Here is a 7,601-nt window from a genome sequence, read left to right as displayed (position 1 = left end):
ATTTTATTTGTCTACTAATGGAAAGGATGACTCTGGAATACTGAAGAACTAGGGAGACACAATGAATAATTTATACATACGAAATCTCTATTCAGGTATTTCCAGTTTCTCATCTACTTTCACTTCCTATTTTAGATTTAATATTTAATGAAAAAGAACAATTCATTTAATTACAAGCTCTAACTAGATTTTTAAAACATCACTTTGAGCTTGGGGGATACTAGGTGTCAAAGTAGTAAGATCTCAATATTTATAAGCTCCCTTAAGACTTTAAAGTTTTAATTAATTTGATTCTTACTAATTCACTCTTAATTTAAATTTATTATATTTTTGAATATTATTTCTATGATTAGGGTATTCATAGAACATGTAACATTTCCTTATGACCAGGCTACTTTAAAATGACAATCCATAAAACAATGAGTCTATTTAGATAGTACCGTGTTGATCACTGAGGCAAATTTGAAGACCACAAAGCCAGAATCCAGGGTGTCCAAGCTATGTCCCACTTATAAATAAAAACTAAAACTTAGGCCTTTTTAAGGTTAAACTGAAATTTAAAGTATGGCAATACTGAAAGTAGAAGAACTATAAAGGAAAAAAAAGAAGAAGATAGAAAGATGAATCTTTTCAGGGTATTTTGAAAAGAAATGTGGGGTCATCTAGTGCTGATATGCCACAATGGAATCCTGTCTCTGTAGCTAATTCATAATTACTATTTCCCAAAGCCCCCTTTGAAAATTAGAACAAATAATGGCTAGCAAATATAGCACCATTGTTGTAATGACTGAGGTCTAAATACAGCCATCTTTATCTAATTGGGTTTTATAATCCATTTTCTTGCCACATTAATCCTTCATGATTTTTACAGCAAGGGTTTTTAATCTGGCCCACATGGCCAGACATCAGGGAAGTCTGTGACTCCCTTGAGAATGTACACAAAATGTTTTTGTTTCTTTTCTCCCACCTTGGGAGAGTAGTTTCATATCATATTTCAGATTCCTAAAGAGATTTATGAAAATAATTTAAAAAGCACTGATTTGGAATGTCTTTTAAGTGAACTCTAGGTGATTTCCCTGGTGGTCCACTGACTAAGAATCCACATTCCCAATGCAGGGGGCCCAGGTTCAATCCCAGGTCAGGGAACTAGATCCCACATGCCACAATGAAATGATCCCACATGCTGCAACAAAGATCAAAGATCTTGTGTGCCACAACTAAGACACAGCAAGTCAAATAAATAAATGAACTCTGATTTGATGTATCCTGTTATCTCTTAAAGAAAACCTTTTGTGGGGATTGTGGTTAGCACTTGGCATTTTCATGAGGCCCTTGGTTTGATCCATGGTCAGGAAACTAAGATCTTACAAGCGTGTGGCAAAAACAAAGAAACAAAAACAGAAGAAAATTATCATCTCATTTGTAAGTATTAGACTAAGATTTGAAAACACAAAGAGTAGCAAAGAGTAGTAAAACTCTTTATCTTTTGGGGAAGAATATCTGAAAAAATATTATGAGCATATTTAAGATTCTACCTCCATCAGTTCAGTTCAATCTCTCAGTCATGTCTGACTCTTTGCGATCCCATTGACTGCAGCATGCCCGGCCTCCCTGTCCATCACCAACTCCCAGAGTTAATTCAAACTCATGTACTTTGAGTCAGTGATGCCATCCAACCATCTCATCCTCTGTCATACCCTTCTTCTCCCACTTTCAATCTTTCCCAGCATCAGGGTCTTTTCCAATGAGTCAGGTCTTTGCATCAGGTGGTCAAAGTATTGGAATTTCAGCTTCAACATCAGTCCTTCCAATGACTATTCAGGACTGATTGCCTTTAGGATGGACTGGTTGCATCTCCTTGCAGTGCAAGGGCCTCTCAAGAGTCTTCTCCAACATCACAGTTCAAAAGCATCAATTCTTCAGTGCTCAGCTTTCCTTATAGTCCAACAAATTAAAAAAATAAAAAATTATTCTTGTTGCTGCTTTCAGCATTCTCTTCCATGAAAACCCAGAGCAGTTTCATTCCCTTCACATTCTCTGCTATGAAGTTTAAGAATTACTTTTTATATTAGTCTTCATGTATTTTAGCCTTTTTTTCAGACAAAAATTCATCTTTAAAATTAGATACAGACACCTCTGCTACAGTGGATAATACTTTAGCCTTTGAAACCAGAATATTTGAGTTCCAGTTCTGCTATTTGCTAGTTTTGTGGCCATGAATAAGTCATAATACCTCAAATCCTCTACTTCTTCTAATTTAAAAAAAAGATGTGGGATAATAATAGAACCTATTACATTTAAATGAGGTGATATGAAGAATGCCTGGTACAATAGATTCATTCATTCAGCACAGCTTTCTCAAACTCTTAAAATTATTCTCATTAGAAATTATTACTAAGATGCTGTAAAAATTCAGATAATTCAAGTCACTAACTAGTTTTAATTATTTTTACTGTTTTCCAGCTTTCAGTTCAGTTCAGTTCAGTCACTCAGTCGTGTCTGACTCTGAGACACCGTGAATCACAGCACGCCAGGCCTCCCCGTCCTTCACCAACTCCTGGAGTTCACTCAGACTCACAGCCATCGAGTCAGTGATGCCATCCAGCCATTTCATCCTCTGTCGTCCGCTTCTCCTCCTGTCCCCAATCCCTCCCAGCATCAGAGTCTTTTCCAATGAGTCAACTCTTCTCATGAGGTGGCCAAAGTACTGGAGTTTCCGCTTTAGCATCATTCCTTCCAAAGAACATCCAGGGTTGATCTCCTTTAGAATGGATTGGTTGGATCTCCTTGCCATCCAAGGGACTCTCAAGAGTCTTCTCCAACACCACAGTTCAAAAGCATCAATTCTTCAGCGCTCAGCATTCTTCACAGTCCAACTCTCACATCCATACATGACCACTAGAAAAACCATAGCCTTGACTAGATGGACCTTTGTTGGCAAAGTAATGTCTCTGCTTTTGAATATGCTATCTAGGTTGGTCATAACTTTCCTTCCAAGGAGTAAGCGTCCTTTAATTTCACGGCTGCAGTCACCATCTGCAGTGATTTTGGAGCCCCCCAAAATAAAGTCTGACACTGTTTCCACTGTTTCCCCATCTATTTCCCATGAAGTGATGGGACCAGATGCCATGATCTTCATTTTCTGAATGTTGAGCTTTAAGCCAACTTTTTCACTCTCCTCTTTCACCTTCATCAAGAGGCTTTTTAGTTCCTCTTCACTTTCTGCCATAAAGGTGGTATCATCTGCATATCTGAGGTTATTGATATTTCTACCAGCAATCTTGATTCCAGCTTGTGCTTCTTCCAGCCCAGCGTTTCTCATGATGTACTCTGCATATAAGTTAAATAAGCAGGGTGACAGTATACAGCCTTGATGTACCCCTTTTCCTATTTGGAACCAGTCTGTTGTTCCATGTCCAGTTCTAACTGTGGCTTCCTGACCTGCATATAGGTTTCCCAAGAGGCAGGTCAGGTGGTCTGATATTCCCGTCTCTTTCAGAATTTTCCACAGTTTATTGTGATCCACAGAGTCAAAGGCTTTGGTATTGTCAATAAAGCAGAAATAGATGTTTTTCTGGAACTCTCTTGCTTTTTCAATGATCCAGCGGATGTTGGCAATTTGATCTGATTCCTCTGCCTTTTCTCAAACCACCTTGAACATCTGGAAGTTCATGGTTCACGTATTGCTGAAGCCTGGCTTGGAGAATTTTGAGAATTACTTTACTAGCGTGTGAGATGAGTGCAATTGTGGTTTACTGACATAAAATTGACATATAACATTGTGTAAGCTTAAGGAGTACAACATGTTGATTTGATACTCTTATATATTGTAAAGTGATGCCACCATAACATTCATTATCTAAGACCTGCATCATGTCACATAATTACCATTTCTTTTTGCAGTTAGAACATTTACAATCTGGTTTTTTAAGTGTATGATACTGTATTGTTTATTATAGTCACTATGCTACATATTAGAGTCCCCAGAACTTATTAATATTGTAACTGGAAGTTTGTACACCATTTCCTTTTTCTCCCACTCCTTTTTTAACCACAATCCTAGCTTCTGTTTTTATGAGGTCAGCTTTGTAAAATTCCATGTACAAGCTGTATCATATGGTATTTCTTTCTCTGCTTGACTTTCTTCACTTAGTACAATGCCCTCAAATTCTGTGTTGCCACAAACAACTGGATGTCCTTTTCTCACACTAGCAAATAATATTCCTATATGTTTGTGTATGTGTGTATGTATACACTTATGTATATATGTATATATCATATATATATCAATATATATGCACATCTTATTTATTGATTCATCTACTGACTGTGGTGTTGGAGAAGACTCTTGAGAGTCCCTCAGACTGCAAGGAGATCCAACCAGTCCATCCTAAAGGAGATCAGTCCTGCGTGCTCATTGGAAGGACTGATGTTGAAGCTGAAGCTCCAATACTTTGGCTACCTAATGCGAAGAGGTGACTCATTGGAAAAGACCGTGATGTTGGGAAAGATTAAAGGCAGGAGGAGAAGGGGACGACAGAGGATGAGACAGTGGGATGGCATCATCGACTCGATGGACATGGGTTTGGGTGGACTCCGGGGGTTGGTGATGGACAGGGAGGCCTGGCATGCTGTGGTTCATGGGGACACAAAGAGTCGGACATGACTGAGCGACTGAACTGAACTGACTGTTACTTTGTTTCAATATTTTGGCTACTGTGAACCATGCTACAATGAACATGCAAGTGCAGATATCTCAAGACCTCATTTTCATCTCCTTCAGATATATACTATGATAGTGCGATTGCTGAGTCATACGGTACTTCTAGTTTTAACTTTTTAAGGAACCTCCATAATGTTTTTCACAGTGGCTGAACTAAGTTACACTCCCATGAACAGTTGATAGAATAATGACTAAGTATTGCCTTGAGAATTTAAAAATAATACCTTTTAACTGAAAAGCAGTATATGTTAAAGAAACATTTGTTAATTCAAAAATGAGGGAATTCCCTGGTGGTCCAGTGGTTAAGACTCTGCTTCCAATGCAAGGAGGGTCCATTCGATCCCTGGTCAGGAAACTAAGTTCCCACGTGCCATGCAGCACAGCCAATCAAATTAAAATAAGCAGATGCCTCACTTCCCAAAATTTAAAAAAAAAAAAAAAGCATAGCCTCAAACTACAAATGACTGCTAACTTATAGTTCCTTCCATTTATACCCATATGTCCTAAACGTGAACAGACTTTACAGCCTTTATAATATTTCATACATTATCTAGGCATATTGCTTTTATTTAGTGGTATATTATCATCACTTCTCATGTAATAAAACATTTACAACATAATTTTTACAAATTTTATAAGATCTAACTGTATGGCTATTCTATATTTAGGTAACCCTTTAATTCTTTAAGTGTAGGGTCATACAGGTAGGCCATTACAATAGATTTGCAAGTTATCTTTTTTTCTCCATGATTCTGATTTCTTTTAGCCATAATATTTATTTTGAAATTTCAAACAATATTAGTGAAAGATGCTCATCCCTCTCCTCACCTTTGGAAGGCCTGGGCTAAATATGAGGGCTTAAATAATTGAATCAATGCTTCCAAGGGAAGACATGAGCTAAAAGGGGAGGTGAGTAATGATTTAACTAACCTCAGATTGTTGGACATTTAGGTTAAGTGAGGGCTTCCCACGTGGTGCTAGTGGTAAAGAACCCATCTGGCAATACCAGGTTGGATCTCTGGGTCGGTAAGATCCCCTGAAGAAGGGAATAACAACCCACTCCAGCATTCTTGGTCTTCCCTACTAGCTCAGCTGGTAAAGAATCCGCCTGCAATGCAGGAGACTCCGCCTTGATTCCTGAGTGGGGAAGATCCCGAGAAGGGATAGGCCAACCACTCCAGTATTCTTGGGCTTCCCTGGTGACTCAGCTGGTAAAGAATCCGCCTGCAATGAGGGAAACCTGGGTTTTATCCCTGTGTTGGGAAGATCCCCTGGGGAAGGGAAAGGCTACCCACTGCAGTATACTGGCGTGGAGAATTCCATACTGCATAGTCCATAGGGTCGCAGAGTTGGACACAACTGAACAACTGTCACTTTGAGGGCTTCCCTCCTAGCTCAGTCGGTAAAGAATCTGCCTGCAATACAGGAGACCTGGGTTTGATTACTGGGTTAGAAAGATCCCCTGGAGAAGGAAATGGCAACCCACTCCAGTATTTTTGCCTGGAGAATCCCATGGGCAGAGGAGCCTGGAGGACATGGGATTCTCAAAAAGAACATGGATATACAGTCCATGGGGTCGCAAAAAGCCCCGCAAGACTGAAGCGACTTAGCATGCACTTTGTACTGAAAACTTATTAGAGTTCTCCTCGAAGGTGAAAGCTGCTCAGGTGTTTCCGATTCTTTGTGACCCCATGGACTGAGGCCAGAATCTGGAGTGGGTGGGTAGCTGTTCCTTCTCCAGGGATCTTCCTAACTCAGAGATTGAACCCAGGTCTCCTGCATTGCAGGCAGATTTTTTACCAGCTGAGTCACAATGGAAGCCCTTAGGTTTAGGATAAATTCCAAAAGGTGGGTCTGTGGGGTTAAAGGATGTGAAAATTTAGTTTTAATACTCTTGCTACATATTTTCTAACTGCTTGCCAGGTTATTTATATCTTTACCAACATTATGTAAGCAGGCTAATTATCTTACACGTGCAAATAGGAATTTAAGATATTAAATTGTATGTTTTTTATTTGCATTTCTTACTTTTACATATCTTCATATTCTATTGGCCACCTATCCTGTCAGAACACAAAAATACAATAGATTACTATCACTTACTTCCTTGGTTATGAGGTACATTGTGACCGTGATTATAAAAGTAGGTTTCATTCATTAAACGTGAAGTTCTCTGCAGGCGATGAGTCCAGTCCGTGGTTGACAGGCATTGCCAATACCTCATTTAACTCTCAAAACAACTCTGTATGGTTATTCTCATTTTTCACATGAGATAAGCTACCCTTTGAAACATTGGGGAGAGTAGCCCCAAGTCACAGGGATGAGTTGAAACACGGGGATTTGGGCGGGGATCTCACACTCTGGTAACTAAGCACTTATGGGGAGGAGGGAGACATAAGGTGCAAAAACAAAAACAAAACCAAATCCGGTTCCCACCCACTTACTATTCCTTTCTATAATTAAGAGGTTCTAAATTAAAACAGATGTGACTTCTCAGCTACCAGACACGCGTCTACCAACCGGTTTATGTCACTCCCAGCGTCGCAAGTGTCAGGGACCACTTGAAGAGCTTGGACGAGAGGCTGTTCAGCTCAGGGAGCTGAAGCTGACGGGCAACGTCTTTCCCCTTTGCAAAGGGAAACAGCCTGACAGGGGAAAACGGAGGGAGTACTAATCTTTTCAAATCTTCCAGGGCGAGAGCGGTCACATTTTACCGCTAGTTCTTGGGACACGAAGGAAATGAAACTGGGAGACCGCACACAAGAACCGCAGCAGCCTTCAAAGCTTTAAAAAGACTGAGGCAGGACGCAGGCGTAGTGCGCGCTTCCGGGCCACAGCGCGCGCGGACACACACACACACATACACACGCACACACAC

This window comes from Capra hircus, chromosome 4 (assembly GCF_001704415.2).
Source record: "Capra hircus breed San Clemente chromosome 4, ASM170441v1, whole genome shotgun sequence".
NCBI lineage: Eukaryota > Metazoa > Chordata > Mammalia > Artiodactyla > Bovidae > Capra > Capra hircus.
Note: the sequence above shows the minus strand (reverse complement) of the source record.